Below are 17,954 nucleotides of genomic sequence, written 5' to 3' on the forward strand. Positions count from 1 at the left end.
ATGAACTGCACGCATACACAGAGCTCGATCATTAAAGGTCAACCACGCGCACAGGTGCAGGTTCATTGGTCAAAGTGCTCCACCCCTACTTGTAATCAGGTTCAGTGGTAATTTCATTAGTGCCTGGGGAAAAGACAAGTACAAGAGAAGCAGGTGACGGGGTGAGGTGCGTATGGCAGGGAAAGGGAGGCTGTTAATCCCAGCAGGGTAATGACCCATAGAAGTGCTAAAAGAAAGGTGCTGGGAGCAACTCTCCTAGCTCCTGGGTTAAGCAGCATTTTGGAGCGAAAAGTAATTGCCCTTGTATTTCTTTCCTGCTTCAAAAGCTGGGAGCGTGTGGGGAAGGCATTCTGCTGCAATGACACACACTGGTGCACAATTGGATCGTCAAGCCATGGACGGGAGGCAGAAAAGAAACCTGAAGGGGAACCCTGATTAGGCAGGGTCCAAGCCTGGTCTCAGGGTGACTTTAAACATAAATAACAGGGAGTCTAAGTGGAAAACAACACACACATTGTAGCAGGCCTGTCGCAACAAGACCCATGTCGTGCTATAATGCAGAACAGTGACAGAGGCAGGATAGGCCACCCCTCCTATGCTGCTGGCAGCAGAACTGGAGACTTTACCCCAACCATTCGCTCACCCTTCTGTTACCACTCTGTTGCTGGTTTATTTTTGATGTCAGGGCTTCTTAGCTAGAAAAATGTTACTTCCACTTAGAAGAATCAGTCTTCTAACACACTCAAGTAAACATACATTATTATTTCCATGGGTGCATTTTTGCACTGAAGTAGCAAAGCCTTCATTCTCTAAATAGTTTTAATCAGAAGAAAAATGTAGAGGGAAAAAAAAAAAAGAGAGAGAGAGAGACAAATTAGGGAGAAGGCTGAATTAAAATGTTTCAACCACTAACCTGAGAACACCTGTGTGTGGCAAGTGGCTCCATTCCACCAGCTGTGCGAGCCAGGCTCCATTTTCCCAGAACACCTCCACTTTTTAGTTCTGAAAGCAATTGGGATCACTTGGTCTTCTGTCTACACAGGCAACACAAACCCTTTCTTATAGTCTACAGATTTTTAATCATTGAGTAAAACTTAGGGTGACCTCTGTTACACTTGTAAGATTCTCGTCTGTAGGGCCCTCCATGGCAATTACTGTCTCACTGCTTTTCACACTTGTTGATCTCTGTTCTTTCTAAATACCACAGCATAAAAAAACAGGGCCCAGCTAAAGAATATGCACATCCCTTTGCTTTAAAATAAGAAAGGAAAAAAAAAAGTTTCTAGCCAATGCGATTGCAAAGGATAACCTGAAAGCAAAATCTCAGTGCAACTGCAAGATTCGTGAGCTGTTTTTCTTGTTTCATATGGCTTGAAAACTCCATGTTTCAGTGCACAAAAGCAGAGCTGCCAAGCTGCATCTTGTCCACTGCAGTCACCAGGCCACACGTCCACCTTCCTCTTGTGGTTCTACAGCCCCTCCTGCAACCCCACCTAGCTCTCTACCCACTCCTGCCTCTCCCCTTTGCTTTGACGTCTAGCAGATAGCAGGGGAGTATTGTGCTCTGTTTGCTAGGCATTACCACCAAACCAGCCACCAGGGCAAGCACAAGGCAGCCCGTAGCACCGACAGAGGTGAGGGGCACTGGCACATAGCATTAATGCCTAATCCCAGTATGCCTGAGGCCAAGCAGTTGTGGAATGGAGCTGCCATTCCAAGTTTTTGTGCAACTACGACCCACCATTTCAGCCTCCTGAACAATGTGTTTCCAGTTATTAAGTCCATGGTTATACAGAAGAACTGCTCCAGATTTAATAAGCAAGACATGCTAAAAGGATTGGGCAGATAAGAAAGATCAAAACCCTAATTCTAAAACTGCCATAATAGATGGATGATACTGGGCAAGCTGTTGGCTGTGTTATGCTTTGTCTGTGTAGCAGTCATAATGATATTGATACAACTGTCTGGATGTCAGACTGATTGGAAGTGAGAGACTCTTGGACAGAAGAACGTGGAGAATTAGTCTGCAAACTTCAGTCACTATTGTACTTTGATATAAAATCATTCAGGTCAATGAAAACTAAAACTTCCAGCAAAGACTTACAAAAAGATCCCAGAATGTTGAGTAAGGGGTAAATAAAATGGTAGAAGTGATTCAGTTTCAGAAAATGCATGGTAAGACACAGAAAACACACGGGTATAGAATCAGCTCTAAGCTAGGACACAACCTGAAGATATAACATAAATTAGGATGCAATATGCAAAAGGTCCCAAAGTCACTGCAGGTATTTCCACGGGAGGGGAAGTAGCACAATGCCTTTGGAAAACCAAATGGACTGTCATGACTGTAAAGGTGGGGAAGAGAGCGTAAAAGAAATCTAAATCCAGCCCTAGCGCACACACACTGCTCCCCTGTGGCTTCAGCTCTGCACACTCTTGTAGCCATCCAGTTCAGAAAGAACACAGTAGAACTACAAAGACAGGCGCAACAATAACAAATGTGACCAAAACCAAGGAACGCCCATAAAAAAGACTAAACACAATGGGGTCCTTCACCAAGAAAAAAAAAAAACAAAGAAGAAGAAGAAAAAAAAAAGAGAGCTGTCTGAAGTTAAGGAAAGCCCAGCAGGGCAAGGATCGTTCCCACAACACAAGCCCCAGAAGCATCCTGTAAAACCTGCAGAAGCCAGGACAGATGAGCTCTAGGGATGAGCCCCAGTGAGGAGAAATCTCCCTCCTAAACTGGGTTTCTCCCGTCTTGTGAAACAAAGCCAAGACCAATCAGCCCCAGAACGACCACAGCACACCCAACAGCCACAGAGCCCACCAGCTCCACTCCCTCCTGCTTGTAGGGTGGCATCAAGCCCTGGGAAACTGCCTGCAGGGCAGGGGAAACCACTCTTACACCCCTTGATACACAGGGCTGACCTGAAGAGGCGCATGTCCTGAAGCTCCCAGGGCCCTGCGGAGGAAGAGGAGGCAGAGGGGATACCTCGGGGGGGGCTCCATCTGCATCCTGCCCCCCAGCTCTGCCTGCGGCTGTCGGGGTGAGAGGCATGGGCGTTGCCGGAGCCGAGCGGGGCGCAGCTCAGTTCCATGCGGCTCCTCCACAGCGCAGGGCAGCGTGCCAGGTGGGAACCTCAGCCACTCCCGTGGTGAGGGCTTTCCTGCCAAAAATGGTTTCATCCTGGGCCATGATTCAAGCTGGAGTCTGGTAAAATCCAGAGAGCCACTGCTGCCTTTGTAGGGTGCTATCGGACAGGTATCCACCTTCACTTCCCTCTTTTAGGTGTGTCGGTAGCTCCCCTGGCTGCGCTGCAGGTAGAGGTCTCTATTTTACATCAGGTTTTGATTAAAAACCGAGCTCTCCCCATTCCCAACCCAGCACGTCTAAGAAGCTTGGCTGAAATTGTAGCATCATTAACACCCCATCAATCCTGTGTGAAACATGCCCGTAGGCCAGCAGTGGGGAGGTGTCCATCTGGAATCCAGCCCTGGCATGGATCAACGTCGTACGAGAGCCTGCACCCGGCCATTCAGGAGGATCTGCTGTGGGGAGAGGAGCTGGGGGAAGTAGTGAGCACCAGAAAATGCTGGTCAGAGCCCAACTGTCCATGACCATTGCACTGGGTGGTGGAGGAACTCGGAGCAGAATACCCCATTTGCATTGGGAGCTTGCTCGTCTTTGACCAGAACAAAGCAGGTGAACCCTCAGTGCACTGCATGAGGAAACAAAGCTGAAGCTTCCAGCAGCAAACAAACATCAGCTGAAGAAGAAAAATAGGAATTCTTGCTACTAATCTGAGCAGGAAGCAGACTGGACATTCAGCAGCTGGCCAAGCTACAGGCAAAAGCAGTACAGACCTGGGACAGGGAAGGAAGAACTTCAATAGGTCTGACATGTTCTTCCCATACCTTGTGGCAGCAAATCAGAGAATGGTAAAATCCAGGACATTTTTCTCTTAGCCCCAAGCTCTGATAGATAAAAATGCAGGCCATGAATGTGGTACATTCACAGTATGTCTGCAGTGCATTCAGGGCCTACACAAAAGTGAATGGCTATGCTTATCCAGCTGGGAACATCAGAGCTGCTGTGCATAATTTTCTTTATCAGCATGGACCAAATTCTGAACAGCTCCAAAAGGAGATGTGGGGATGCCACTGACCAGGTCAGCACAGAAGGAAGAGAGTTTCTTTCATGATAGTGCCTCATTGGCTCCTACACATCAAGCTGAACAAAGTTTACCTATTTCAGAGCTGTGAAGGACCAATGTGCTTGAAATCTTTAAGGTTGGAATTACTCATATGCTCCCTGACTTCAAAACTGCAAATAAATCAGAAGCAGGGGGGAAAGAGGGGGCTGGTTAATGCCAGCCTCATGCCTCTCTCCCCCTCAAGGCCCAGGGATGCAGGCATGGCATCTCTGGTCCAAAAGAAGCTCTTGCAGTTGTCTCTCATGCTTGTCTCTCAACAAATGGCCTCATTTTCCAAGAGATTTTTATTCTGGCAGTACTTGGCCCTCAACACATATCAATTGATACGTAGTACTTGTCGGGACACATTTGGACCAGTTCTGATTCTCTGCCCCTTTCTTCTTTCCCCTGCTTTCCAAATAGCTATCCAGGCCTGTTTACTTTGGCAACGCCTGCAAGAGAAAAAAAAAAAAAAGTCTCAATGAAAAGGAAAAATCCATTAGGAAAAGCCAGTTGAGTGCTAAAAGGCCCCTAATCAGTGGAAAGTTTAAAGAGCACCGCTCTGAGAGAGGCTGCGGTGCCTTTCCAACACCTTCACAGCAATGTGTGAGGCTATGACATGTCAAAGTGAAGCCCCAAACACAGGCACCGAGCCAGAAGGACTGGCTTCATTAGGGCTGAGGAGAGCCTGTATGTCCGGGAGGGTGGTGGGGAGGGACTTGCTCATGTAGAAACAACTGCATCGAAGCAAATAACTGCAATCAAATTCATAAGACTTCTTCTGGCTGGTTACAGGGCACAGCCTTGGCTATTCTTCCCAGTCAAATGTGAAATGACAGAGGCAGGCAAGAATTACAGGCTGCACCTTGACTGAAGCAGGAACTCAAATTTGAAGCACTAATGCAGGCCAAAGTAAGGGGATCTCTGCAAAGCCAGCTGGGGCAGAAAGGCAGGACTAGAAGAGGATATTGTGCTGTGAAGAGAGAAATGTTGTCAAAACTGTTGTCTTTGATGTCTGAAGAAATAAATTCAGCCAATAGCTGGAGAAAACAGGAAATAGAATTCAGGCTAAATTAGAGACATCCAAGAAACACCTCCAGCTATTGATCCCAAAGCAAGAAAACTTTTTCCTCAAGCTATACAAGGTATCTGATGCTCCAGTTTCTAGGTAAAGTTATTTGGTTTGGCTTGCAGAACCCTCTCTATTTCAGACCACCGTTTTTCCAATCCATCATCTAACCTTTCACAAGTTCACCACATTACAGATTTCAAAGCATTGCACAGAAGTTAGTGAACTGGTCCTTTCAGTTTCCCCCAAAGGAGAGAAATGTATGTTTTTCTTTCAGGGAGCAATCAAAATACCTATAATGATTCTGCTGCTCTGTGTTTTTTTGAAGCTTGATATGGCCACCACATTGTCATAGAAACAGTCAGAATTAGGCTCAGTCCCATCTCCTTCATCTGTATTCTTAACTCAGACACACGTTTAGCTTACAGAAAGTATCAGGCTACACCATGAAGCATGTGTATGTTGCAGTCCTGAGGTGAGCTTACAGCTCAGGAAGATGTTCTCGAGATAACTGCATGTTGCCAGCTGAGCCACTTGTGTGCCCTCTACTAGCTTGTCTTCAACTCCAGGTAACACCTATATGCAGCCTAAATCACTGCCACGACGTCTTTCAGAACCTGTGCTATCTAGCTGCCGATCACTCCGTATAGCTACACAATATCCAGACATGGACAGCAGTACAGACCAGCCCTTATCCACATGCCAAAATAAGCACAGAGGTTCAGATTGCTGCAGGTGGAATATACTGTTGGAAGGTGCTTTGATTATTGAAACCAAAACCTTTAATTTTCCACAGAAGAAAACAAAAAAAAAAGATTGGGTGAAGGGCTTGGACTGGTGGCACAGTATGCTATTATGTGTGATCTCTTCTGCTGCTTGAGGTGGGGAATGAGAAATCAAATTTGACTATTTGAGACAGGCAGAAAGGAGACACCACAGAGGACGTTGTGGCACAACTCTTTGAGCTGTACTTTATAATTCACAGATGCCAGGCTACATATAAAGCCACTCAAGAGGTAGAAGTCCCCCTTTTCTAAGATGCATTCAAAGTCAGGAGTTGTTCTGAATGGTAACAAACTGTATCCTCATCTGACCTATCTGGAAGCTTTCAACAAAGGGAACTTCAAAGTTGTGTACATTGTTTTGGGATATTTAAAATGTCTTATTCAATGTAAACTTCAAAAAACTATTTGTTTATACAGAAAAGGAAAAAGTGTAATCACTGCATTTTTTGTGCTCTTAGAAGTCTTCACATAACTAATAAAGGCATGGAATTTCAAAAAAAGTGTCTAACACATTACAACAATTTCATCACCAACTCCTAGTTAAGACCCATACAGCTTAGGCTGACTCAAGTGCAAAAAGCACAGTAAGAACTGAATTTTCCATCTAAAAATTAGAAAAAACAAGCTGATACGGAGGAATTAAAAATCAGCTATACCCTGAACCTTTTTATCATCTACAACACTCAGCTGAACAGAATGAGCAGGTGGAGATGGAATGTCTTTGAACTAAGAGATTACACTTTTTGGAACTGCTTTCCCCAGGAAAAAAAAAAAAAATAAGAAGAATCTGGAAATATCTAGCATGATATCTGGGCTTTCCCAAGAAATACTGTATTGGTGACAATGCGTAGATGTGTTCCTAGAGTAAAACATCCCAATCTAGACAAGGCTCAACCCACTTCAATTATCTACTTGTTAGAGAACATGATTCATTCAGTGTTTCCACCTGTCTGCTGTCAGCCAATCCTAAAATACCCTCTGGCCCTCTTGCTGACCAGTCCCATCTAGCTTTCAGGTACTCACACATGCATGCCCACAGGTGCATCTCTAAACATTTATCAGCTCTACAGGTATTATAAGGGGTCTTCTTGATTAGGCTGTGATTTTTCTGTTTGTTTGTGGGGTTGCTTTTGTTTTAGATGGTGTTTGGCATTTACAAGCAGTCCGTGCTTAAGGACAGTCCGTGCTTAAGGACCTACTATGGACCTCTGGATCTACTACGTAGCTGAAGTAGCCTACAAGGTAAGAATAATCATCATGTGCTGATAAGCTTTTCATGTATTTGTTGTTATATTAGTGTTTTTTTTTCTCTTTTAAGTAGCAAAGTGTTATGTGGTGGGCCTTGTGCCAGGGAAGGACGTATGAGGTCTGCTTTCTCACAGGGCACTAGCTGTACAAGGACTGTAAAATTAGATCAGGTTGCTAATAGCTTGTTGTTCCCTGGTTAGGAGCCTGGTTTAGGTTTAGGCCACTGTTGCATCCTTCTTAGCCTGCCTGGGTTTATTCTTCTGATGTAAAATCAAGTGTTTGTAGCGCAAGTCTTGGGCTCTTGGGGACTCTTAAAAATAATCTTTGGAATATGTGGAAATAAACAGGTTGTTCCTGTGCCCTCCAAGTTGCTTTGCCTATAAAACTATTTTTAAAAGTACTTAATCATCTCCTGGATTGACAGATAAAATTGTTTATGAAACCTCTCCCTGAATTCTGATGGAGGAATTGAGAAAGTAACTGAAGCTAATGCACTATATGCTATGCTGTAGGAAGTAATGTGACTTGGTGAGTGGTTTGTTGTCTAGACCTCTGCATAAGAAACATCTTGCCTATCCTTACACATGCTCATGTCCTGCTCATTGTCTATTCATTCTCTCTGTTAACTGTGAATCCCTGTGTCTTCCGTTTAGCTACCATAAACGTGTTACATCCCTTCCTTCCTCAAGCTGACAAGCCTTCTGTTTGCCGGCTGCCTACCCTTGTACTTCAACACTATTATTTAAGAGGTTTTTCAGATGTTTTGTCTGACTCTGACTGTTGTTCCGAATTACAAAAGGAAAGGTTGCAGGAACAGTTGGGAGAATGGCAGGGCATGTCACAGTTCAGTGAGTTGTCCTCCTCACATCTACAAGTTTTCTGCTGTTCCATCTCAGGTGGGAAAAAAGGGTTACCCAAAGAGGAGCATTTGGAGCTATCTGCTGTCAAAAACTTTTCATGTTGTCTGCTCTAGGACATATATCTGCTCCAATTGCATTGCAGTCATTTGACTGAATATTTAGGTTAGGTTTGAATTTGACTGTAGAAGTGGTCACGCTTTGAGATGTGGTGTTTTTTAGCAGGCTGTGGAAACTGCTTCTAATCTTTCAGAACTGGAAAATTTTGGTTGGAAAAAGTCAGCATGGACATATTAAGAATGAGAAGTGTCTTGGATCACACCATGGACATCTAAATGGTGAATGTTTGTTAGTCCTTTATAACACCTTCCAGTCAAGATCCTAAAAGCAATCTGAAATGAAGGAATGATGGTCATGCACTTCAGTTCCAAACCAGCAATTATCTTAACCTCTCTGTGAGAAACTGATGCGTACAAATTGGAACTGCCTTGTTAAGAGCTTCTCAGGAAGTCTGAAAAGCCTATTCAACAGTGGTGACCAACCATAAATTCCATGACAAGAAGACTTCTGTCCTACCTGGCATCTCTTATAAGCCTGCCTTGCTTCTTTAGTCCTTGTTCCTACCAACTGTAGGCTCTCCAATTACCAGAAACATGCAAAGCACTGAGTCTGAGATGCTTTATAGACTTAGAACCATATAAAAGAGTGTATGAAAGGAGCTAAATGGTTCTTAGAATTGTTTCTGATAGTATTTGGTAGAACTGAGTGGGGCTAAGTGTGTGTGTGTGGGAGGGAGGTAGGGAAAGGCTAGAAAGTAGGTGTTATATTTTTTTCCTAATTTTTAATTTTTCATCTTGAAGTTTCACTGTCAAACTTCTGTGTCTCTGACCAGGACCAAGGTTTTGTTCTCTCTCACCAGCTGGGAGTGGATAGTTATAGTCAGAGAACCATGGTCCCAGCAAGGTCTCCCAGCCAAGTTCAGATGAGAATCTGTCACTTTGCAGCAGTAAGAGTCTGGCAGACTGAACAATCTGTAGCTCGTGTACATCTTACGAAGACTGAGGGTCATAAAAGCTTATTCTAAATGGGCACTTTACCGACAGCGCTCACCTTTAATGGCCTTTTTGTGAAGTTGCAGCTTTGCTTTTAGGCCCTTTTTGCAATTCATCACTTAATCCATACACGCTACCTTGGCCAAGAGTTGGACAATGGGGACCACTGTGTCTGGCTTTCTTATGGAGCAGCCAGAGTGGCTTTTAACTAAAACAATGTATCTGCAGGACAAAAAAGGCATAATCACCTTGAATTCCCAACTGTTTCAAGTTAAGGCAGCTTTGCAGACATTGGTGTGTGCAATCAGTGAAATCAAAACTGAAGCCATAAGTATGGCAGAAAGGAGTAAGAATGTATGCATCTCTGCACACACAAAATACGGGGGAGAAAATGTACAAAGGAAAAAGGAAATGACTGTACATGTAACCAGGTCTGTAAAAAGACCTCTATTCTATGATATGAAATTTCTCTTGATTGAATGTGAGGGTATATTAGGCAAGGAAATTGTTACAGTCCTGAAGTTAGCTGGTGGCCCTTCTAAAGGGCCTCTCAAAAATCATGCATCTCTTGGGACACATCAATCCTGTAATCCATTTGTCAGTTCCTTTTAGGAATTGGAGGTTAAGAGAGGGTAAAACTGATTCCCCACCTGTTGCCAGGTCTTCTAATGCTGCTGTACAAAGGAGAAGTGGTTTGCCCAGGAACATGTAAGCCTAGTATGCCTTGGCCAAAAAATGAATAGTCCAAACCCTGCTGAGACATCAGACAAAACTTGCTTAATTCTGTTATTAAAACAGTCTTGGATACAAATGGAACAAATGTATGCGCAACCTTATCTTGGGGAAAGGGGGAGAACTCCTCCAGGCACTGAGGAAATATGTAACTTGCCTTCTGGCACTACTGGCAGTCTTGACAGAAGCCCTATCTATAGGAGCAGGTGTTCCACTGAAACCTCCTGTAATCTTGCATGTGCACCCTCTTTCTAGGATGCTCGCTACTGTAGGGGTAAGGAGACTTGATACAGAGCTAGATTGAGCTGCAGTTGTCAGTGGACTTCTGTGATGGAGAATGAACATCCATATCACAGTTTTTGCTAAGGAAGCCTAGTAATTTGCTATTCCCTAGTAGATCACCAAAACTTAAAACTACCTCTGGCAAATGTAATTTTCCTTTCCTTAAAACTTGAACTTAGACTCATGATCAGAATTAAGATTTTTTTTGTCAAAATGAGATGGCATTTTTGGCATAGGTTCCAGCTAAGCTACTGTGGAAAGCTACACATTTCTGGAGGCTTCTGGGAGCAATTCAAAAGACAGAAGTCAAGTCCTTAGAAGGAAATAGGGAACACTACACCCTTCTGTGGAATTTATCTGACCTTAATTTGCCTCTAGGTACCTAAAGAAAAGCCACAAATCTGGCAACACAGTAAGTGGGTGGCTGGTCCAATGTTTCACAGTGGCAACCAATAACCTCACTTAATTTTCCCTCAACAGCTGATTCTTCTCTACACCTGGTCATTCCACCTATGTTCTGATCATACTGGGCTTACAGTTTTCCAAATAATCTCCCACAGAGGGGAATAGAACACCCTGACAAATTAACTTAAATGCGTAACAGAAGTGAAAGCAGCAAAGAAGAATTTGGCTACAGTGACGTTTGCCTGCTGAGAGTGAAGCTTCGATGACTGTATGCAGTAGGCCTGTTGAAGCACTAGCTCCATTTGCTTTTTGTCTCTCAGACCCCCACCTGCCTGCCATTTAGCTGCCTCTGAAGGCCAGCCAAGGGACATCAGATCAAATAATAAAAGCCACATTGAAGCAGTGTTTCAGCTGAAACAGTATGAGTGGAGGCGAGATGGGGATTGGAAAAGGCTCCCTATAAAAGAGCCCACACATACATGCGAGAAGGTCATTAACTTGTGCTTTGTGCTATCTTTGCAGTCTCCTCTCCCTCTCTCTCAATTATTACATCAGAAGGAAATGAGAGAGCACTTTGCCAAATACTAATGGACTTGATGTTTTCATAATCTCAAGTGCACAACAATCGGAGCTGTTTATTTTCCAAAGAAGATGGGAACCAGGGGAGGAGGCTGAAGACTGCGAAGAGGTTCCAGAAAGCTCGAGCCAGTTCTATATTCATCTCTTGCTCCATCTTTAGCTGCCAGGCTGATATTTATCTGAATCATTCACTAGATGAGGCCTTGTGCTTCCTGAGGAATGTGTCAAAAGCCTGTAGAATTGCAAAGAGGCCTTAGAGAAGCTGTTATGTTCTGTTAAGTTGTATGTGCTGTTCTGTTGAGGGGCTGGGGGGGAGGGGGGTAGAGTGGGGAACATTATAGAGAAGAGCTGAGACTGAAAAGCAAGCATCTAGGAATACTTCTGCAATTACAGGTCTAACTCCCATTTCAGGGAAGGGGTGTAAATAGTGTAGCGAGACACTGTCCTGTAGCCAGTGTTCTTGTGCTGCTCACAATATAGCAGCTGACAGCAGGTGTCAAAACACTTCAGGATCCCACTTCTTAAATTAAGAAGATTTGGTGTGCTTTTGTGTGTCTGCCTGTCATGATGCTGTTGCATGTTTGTCTCTGGAGTAATAAGAACTGTCCCTTAGTGAAATGTGGTGCTGAGGAGACCTGAGAGGATATGACCGAGCTTCCAGGAGCTGCCTCCAGTAGTATGAAGAGGTCAGTTGTTTTCTGTTGTCAGTATCCAGCTTCAACAACCTGCAGGTTAAAGTTTGCATGAAATCCCAAGTTTTGCTTCCAAGAGCAATGTGGCAGGGTACTTGTGCAGCAGCACAGACTGAAGGATGTACAAGTATCCAGGTTCCCACAAAGTTAGCTGAGGCCACATGGCCTCTGAGCCACTGCAGTCACCAGGCTGTTCCACCTGGTGGACTTGTATGAAGAATTGTTTCAGTGGTGATGTGTGACTCAGAGCTATGGAAGGCACTTACTTTTGCTAGGGGAAGCCCAAATTGTTGCAAGAAGGTGATGGACTCTTTCTTGCTGCTCGGACTTTAGAAGGGTCCATCTTTGATAGAGGCCTCAAATTCTCCACTTCCATTAGAGTACAACAGGCATCAGTAATGAGAACGTCTGCACGGGGCTAATGTGGAAATGACTCAGCTGCACCACAGACTTTCCAAAAGATCCCCAAGCAGCACCTCATGTTAAGTTCTCATGTATTACCTTTCAAACGTCACAGCCAGAACAAAGGCTTTGTACAATTTGGGAGAGTTCTGGGGCTAAACTGAAACTTAAATTCCAAAGTGTGTGCACATGTGCTTGTCTCTACCTACAGTCAGGAACTGCCTGCATTTGTCTCTACAGGGCATATGCTCTGGGCCTTTGACAATTCTTCACCAGGCCAGGAAGCAGTAGAGCTCTTCACAACCAATATTAAAACACTTTCCTTATTATCTTGTCTTCCATGTGCTTAGAGATGACCTCCAGGATGAGCTGTTCCATCACCTTTCCAGGGGTGGAGGTGAGGCTGACTGGCCTGTAGTTTCCTGGCTCCTCCTTCTTGCCCTTTTTGAAGGCTGGCGTGACACTGGCTTTCTTCCAGTCCTCAGGTATTTCTGACTTCTGTTCTGTGACCTTTCACAGATAATGGAGAATGACCTAGCAATAACATCCACCAGCTTCCTCAGCACTTGTGGGTGCATCCCATTGGGACCCAAGAATTTGTGGGTGCCAAGTTTGCTTAAATGACTGTAACCTGATACTCCATGACCAAGGGGAAGAAGTCCTCTGTTTTCTAGACCTCCTCTTTCCTTTCTAGGGCCTGAGGTTCCTGAGGGTCAGTGAAGAAGACTGAAGCAAAGAAAGTATTTGGTAACTCTGCCTTCTCTGTATCCTTTGTCACCAGGGCACCTGCCCCATTCAGCAGTGGGCCCATATTTTCCTTAGCCTTCATTTTGCTACTGATGTATTTGAAGAAGTCCTTCTTGTCCTTCACATCCCCAGTGAGATTGAATTCCCAATGGGCCTTGACCCACTTCCACATCCTTTCTTCTTCCCAATATTCCTTCCATGTGGCCTGTCCCTCTTTTCCACATGCTGTCTTCTGTTTGAGTTTTGCCAGGATCTCCTTGCTTATTCATGCAGGTCTCTGGCCTCATTTGCTTGCCTTGTTACTTGTAGGGATACATTAATCTTGAGCTTGGAGGAAGTGATGCTTGAATATTGACCATCTCTCTTTAATCCTACCCTTCTAGGGCCCTGCTGATGGGATTCTTCCAAGGAGGTCCCTGAAGAGGCCAAAGTTTGCCCTCTTGAAGTCCAGGATTACAATCCTAATTCTTGCCCTGCTTCTTCCTTGCAAGATCCCCAACTCCATCTTGTGGTTGCTGCAGCCAAGGCTGCCTCCAACCATCACATTTCCAGCCAGCTCTTTGTTTCTTAATACAAGGTCTAACAGCATACCTCTCCTCAGCTCCTTGACTACCTGTGTCCAAAAGTTGTCATCGGAGCTCTACAGAAAGCTTCTCGGCTGTTTGTGCCTAGCTGTGTGGTCTTTCCTGCAGGTACCAGGGAGGTTGAAATTCCCCATGAAAACCAGGCCTTGTGACTGTGAGGCTACTTCCAGCTGTCTGCAGAAGGCTTCATCTACTTCCTGATCAGCTGGCTCATAGCAAACACACCCATAACAGCATCAGCCATGGCATGGAGCTGATTTAATCCTTACCCATAAGCTCTCAAGACACTCTTCATCTACCCCTAGGCAGAACTCAATGCACTCCAGTTGCTTTCTGACATTAAGAGCAACTCCACCTCACCTTCCTGGACTGTCTTTCCTATAAAAAGCATATAGCCCTCCATGACAGCATTCCAGTTATGTGAGCTATCCCACAATGTTTCTGTAATTGCAATGAGCTCATACTCTTGTAACTGCACGCAGATCCAATTCCTCCTGTTTATCTCCTATGCTACATGCATTGCTATACAAGCATTTCAGGGAGGTGACAGCCTACAGGTTTCCCAGGAGGGCTGCAAGAGGATACTCCACAGGAGGATCATCTCTTCCCATCAGTTCTTGGTCTTCAAACAGGGTTCTGTGGTTATAGAAACTAAAACCCTGTCACCAACAACAGCAGCGTAGCCAGCCATTGACTTGGAATATCTCTCTTCCTCTTCGTATCTTTCTCCCTCTACTTGAAGTATGGAGGAAAAAAGACTTGGGTTCTCAGGCCCTTGACCACCATGCCCAGAGCTCTAAAGCTTGATGGCTTCTAATTTACCCTTGGTGTCATTAGCACCCACATGGAAGAGCAGCAGAGGGTAATAGTCTGACTCACAAACAGGCTTTGGCAGTCTTTCCATGACATCTCTTATCTAAGCCTCTGGCAGGCAACGAACCTCTCTAGACACGAGGTCAGGTCGGCAGAGAGGTGCCTCCATACCCTGCAGCAGGGAGTCACACAATCACCTGCTGCTTCTTCCAGGTGTTGCTGCTGGGCACAGGCTCTGTCGGCGCAGTTGCCTCCCTTGAAGTCTTGCCCAGCTCTTCCTCAGCCTGCAGGGCACTGAACCTGTTCCTCAATGGCAAGGCTTCAGAAGGAGTAAGAGGAGTAAGGAGTAACCCTTTCTCTTCCTGTGAGAAGTGACCAGCTTGCAGCCCTCTCCTATGGTGTTATGATGTACCACTTTGTGCAGAGCCCTCTGACAACTCCACTGCTGGACAAGGTTGGGATTCCTGGAGCTGTATGGTCTCCATGAACACCCTGTCCATCTCTTGATCATCTTCTCAGATGCTTCACAACATGCTGACTTCCTCTTGTAACTCCCTTACCTGACAGCACAGCTCATGGACAACAGCACACCTTCTACGGGAGGGCTGACTCAGTCCAGGCCTCCCAAAGAGGCCCCAAGCACTGAGACAAGAAGAAACACCTCTGCTGTCAGGGGTCTGTCTGGGTTGAGACCTCTGACAGCTGATGCAGTGATTCCAGCAGCTGCTGGGGAATATGCTCTGTGGTGTGTCATGGCCATATCTGAGGAAGAATGTGCTACAAGGATTGGAAACAAAGGTGACCTCTTGCACCCTTCTGCACAAGCCATTGCCTCTGATTGTTGTGCTCTGAGTCTGGCTCTTATACGGGCCTCTTCTGGCACTGACTCACAGGGTGTTTGAACCTCACAGTCAAGTCAGCTGAATCCACCTCTGATCAGAGGACTGGCAATAATCACCTCTAGTTCCTCAGGAGACCCTACCTACAACCTCTACCAAGATCCTCAAAAGTTCTAACCAGAGCCTGGACACAGCTGTGTAAAGTGCTGCTTCTGTTTGCTGCCTCTGTTTGCTGTGCTTAAGAAAGGGCTGCCAAAGGATGATGAGAGCTACCCAAAGTTCTCCAATGTGAGCACTATTTCATAGCAGCCCTAGGTGGGGTGCTGTTGGATCGGGGTGCTGGCTAGGGTTAGGGGTCTGGAGAGAGTGAAAGTGCAGCCTTCCTGTGTGAATGAGTTTGGGAAAGGGCTGCCAAGGGATGTTGAATTCTTGGGCCCAGTCTTACAGTCTTAATATCTATATTCAAAAGGATCTTTACAAGTAGTGAATTTGAGTATCAGACAAAAGACCGCGGCAGGAGAGGCCGCATGTGCTGTTCCTCTGGCACAAGAGATCCCGACAGCCGCCTGCTCTGGGGCCGCTCCCCGAGCCATCCGGGAGGTGTCGCCGCAGACCAAGGCTGGGGAGTGCCGGCGAGCAGGAGGCGCCAGGAGCCTCCACGGGTCACTCGTGAAAAGTTTGTTGCACTGCTGCGGTGTGACAGGGGCTTCTCTGCTGCCTCGGGGGGTGTCTTTTGCCTATGTTTGAAAACCTGGTTTCTAAAAGCAGAGCTGTGGAGCAACTGAATTTTAGATGCCAGAACTAGCTGATCTGCGGTGCTGCCTCTCTAGTGCTCTCAGAGAGCAGCGAGGTGAAGTTCCACATGCAAATCTTTCTTTTGTACGTTCAAAGTGGTTAGTGCAACAGAAGTGCATATGGGATCTTACCTTCAAGCCTGTGGGCCACGGCTGGAAGTGTGGGTCTCTACCTGTGGGCTGCTGAACCTGCTGCCAGCTGGGATGCCTTGTGCGGCATCTGTTGTGTTAAAGCTTCAGAAACTTTGAAATACAGAGGGACTTTGTGCTCGGTCTGGTAAGGGATTGAATTTCTGCATGCAGAAGAGACTTGATATAATTTTACATTAAAGCAGATGCAAAATTAAGGAACTCTTCCACTGAGGACACAGTTACCTTAGAATTGTGGGACCACATCATGAGCAGAAGGCAGTACTGCGTGTTTTGTGGAGGATCTCTGTAGTTCCAGGGTTTTAATGAGTGCCATGACACTTAAATAAAAAAAATTATGTATCACTTCTATTTGTTGCTATTAATGCTATTCATTTATTTTACTTGTGGCATCCAGCACAATGGGTTCTTAGGGCTTGCTTGTTTTGTGACATTTTCAAAGTGCAAACCAGGCAACAGCAAGTAACCTTGAATAGAGGTGTTTTAAAATCATGCACATCAGATCAAGAGGTTTTTCTATATGTCTCTTTGATGCAGGCATCACAATGGTGGTGCAGACAATGAATATTTAAACCTGAAGTTTTAAACATGCTTTACATCCCGAACAGTAATTATAGGCTGCTGATACATAGGAATAGGCATAAATAGGAAGAGACAAATATAGCTGAGATAGGAAATGATTATCCCCTGCCTGAAGTTAAACTCTATATAGGAATACTGAATATGGAGGAACTGTCTGTGATGCTTTCAAAAAAAAGGAAATATCCTAGACTGTGAAGACTAAGAGAAAGGGAAATTAAAAAAAAAAAAAAAGGGGGGGGGGGGCAATCACTCTAATCCTTTGAAGTTCCCAGCAGGAAACTTACCTGAACCACTTCACAAGTAGGGAGTCCATCCTTCAAGAGAAAACGGATGGGGATGCTTTGCACCCCGCACAGGCCCTGTCTGTGGGTTTACTTATGTGCTACTCACTGGAATCTCATGGAAATATCTAACTTGTTATGATCAACCTTGTTCCACTCTTTGGAGTGTCCTTTCAGTCAGAAAGAAGACTTTTCAGTCCTCTTTCATGAAAAGAGAAGGCAGAGAGCTTCGCTGAGGTCTTTGCAACATAGGCAGCAAGTACACAAGCAGGTGTGCTTGTATAGACCCTGATAGCTGGTTCTGTACCACAACTATTCCTGATATGCAGTCTGGTTGTCTTATTATTTCTTGATCTTAAGCGACATAGCAAAGGCATATAAGGTTTTCCACCAATATTTCAACTACGTTTCAGTCCTTGACACCAATTGGTGGCCCCACTGACACATCAAAGTTGATAAAACTCCTTGTTTGCTCTTCTCAGATTTTCTCCCATTTCTTTCTGGATGTACTACTCAGGAGTTCTCCTGGGTGTTTTGCTTGTTTTTTTTTTTTTTTTTTTTTTTTTAGCTCTCTGAGGCTTCTGTTAACCTTGCCCCCCTTGTTTTCTCACTTAAGAATTTAAGTACATAGCTCAGGCAGGTACTTGCCTCACTTTAAGGCCAAGGGCTATTTAATGATTTGGGTTTATACAAATCACACCGCCTGCCTGCCTAAGGAGTTAAGTGCCTGTGATACATGGTAAAAGCACAAATTCTTCTGTTAGAAACAGGTTTGTGTTTTAAAAAAAAGACAGACTAACGTATGCCCAGCGTTTTCCTCAACGATGGCCATACAAAAGCTGTTCAGCCCAAATAAGCCAGCTCCAGG

At 45.0% G+C, this 17,954-nt stretch overlaps 1 long non-coding RNA gene across 2 annotated transcripts in view; it reads left to right on the top strand.

Moving 5' to 3' along the window:
- Nucleotides 1-7,073: 7,073 nt before the first annotated feature.
- LOC137841273 (uncharacterized) overlaps nt 7,074-17,954 on the top strand; it is a 121,848-nt gene continuing 110,967 nt past the window's right edge. For both annotated transcript variants that reach the window (XR_011088524.1, XR_011088525.1), the window contains exon 1: nt 7,074-7,289. This is a non-coding gene — a long non-coding RNA (uncharacterized lncRNA). The remainder of the gene's footprint in view (nt 7,290-17,954) is intronic.

Source organism: Anas acuta, chromosome 17, assembly GCF_963932015.1.
Source record: "Anas acuta chromosome 17, bAnaAcu1.1, whole genome shotgun sequence".
Taxonomy (NCBI): Eukaryota; Metazoa; Chordata; class Aves; order Anseriformes; family Anatidae; genus Anas; species Anas acuta.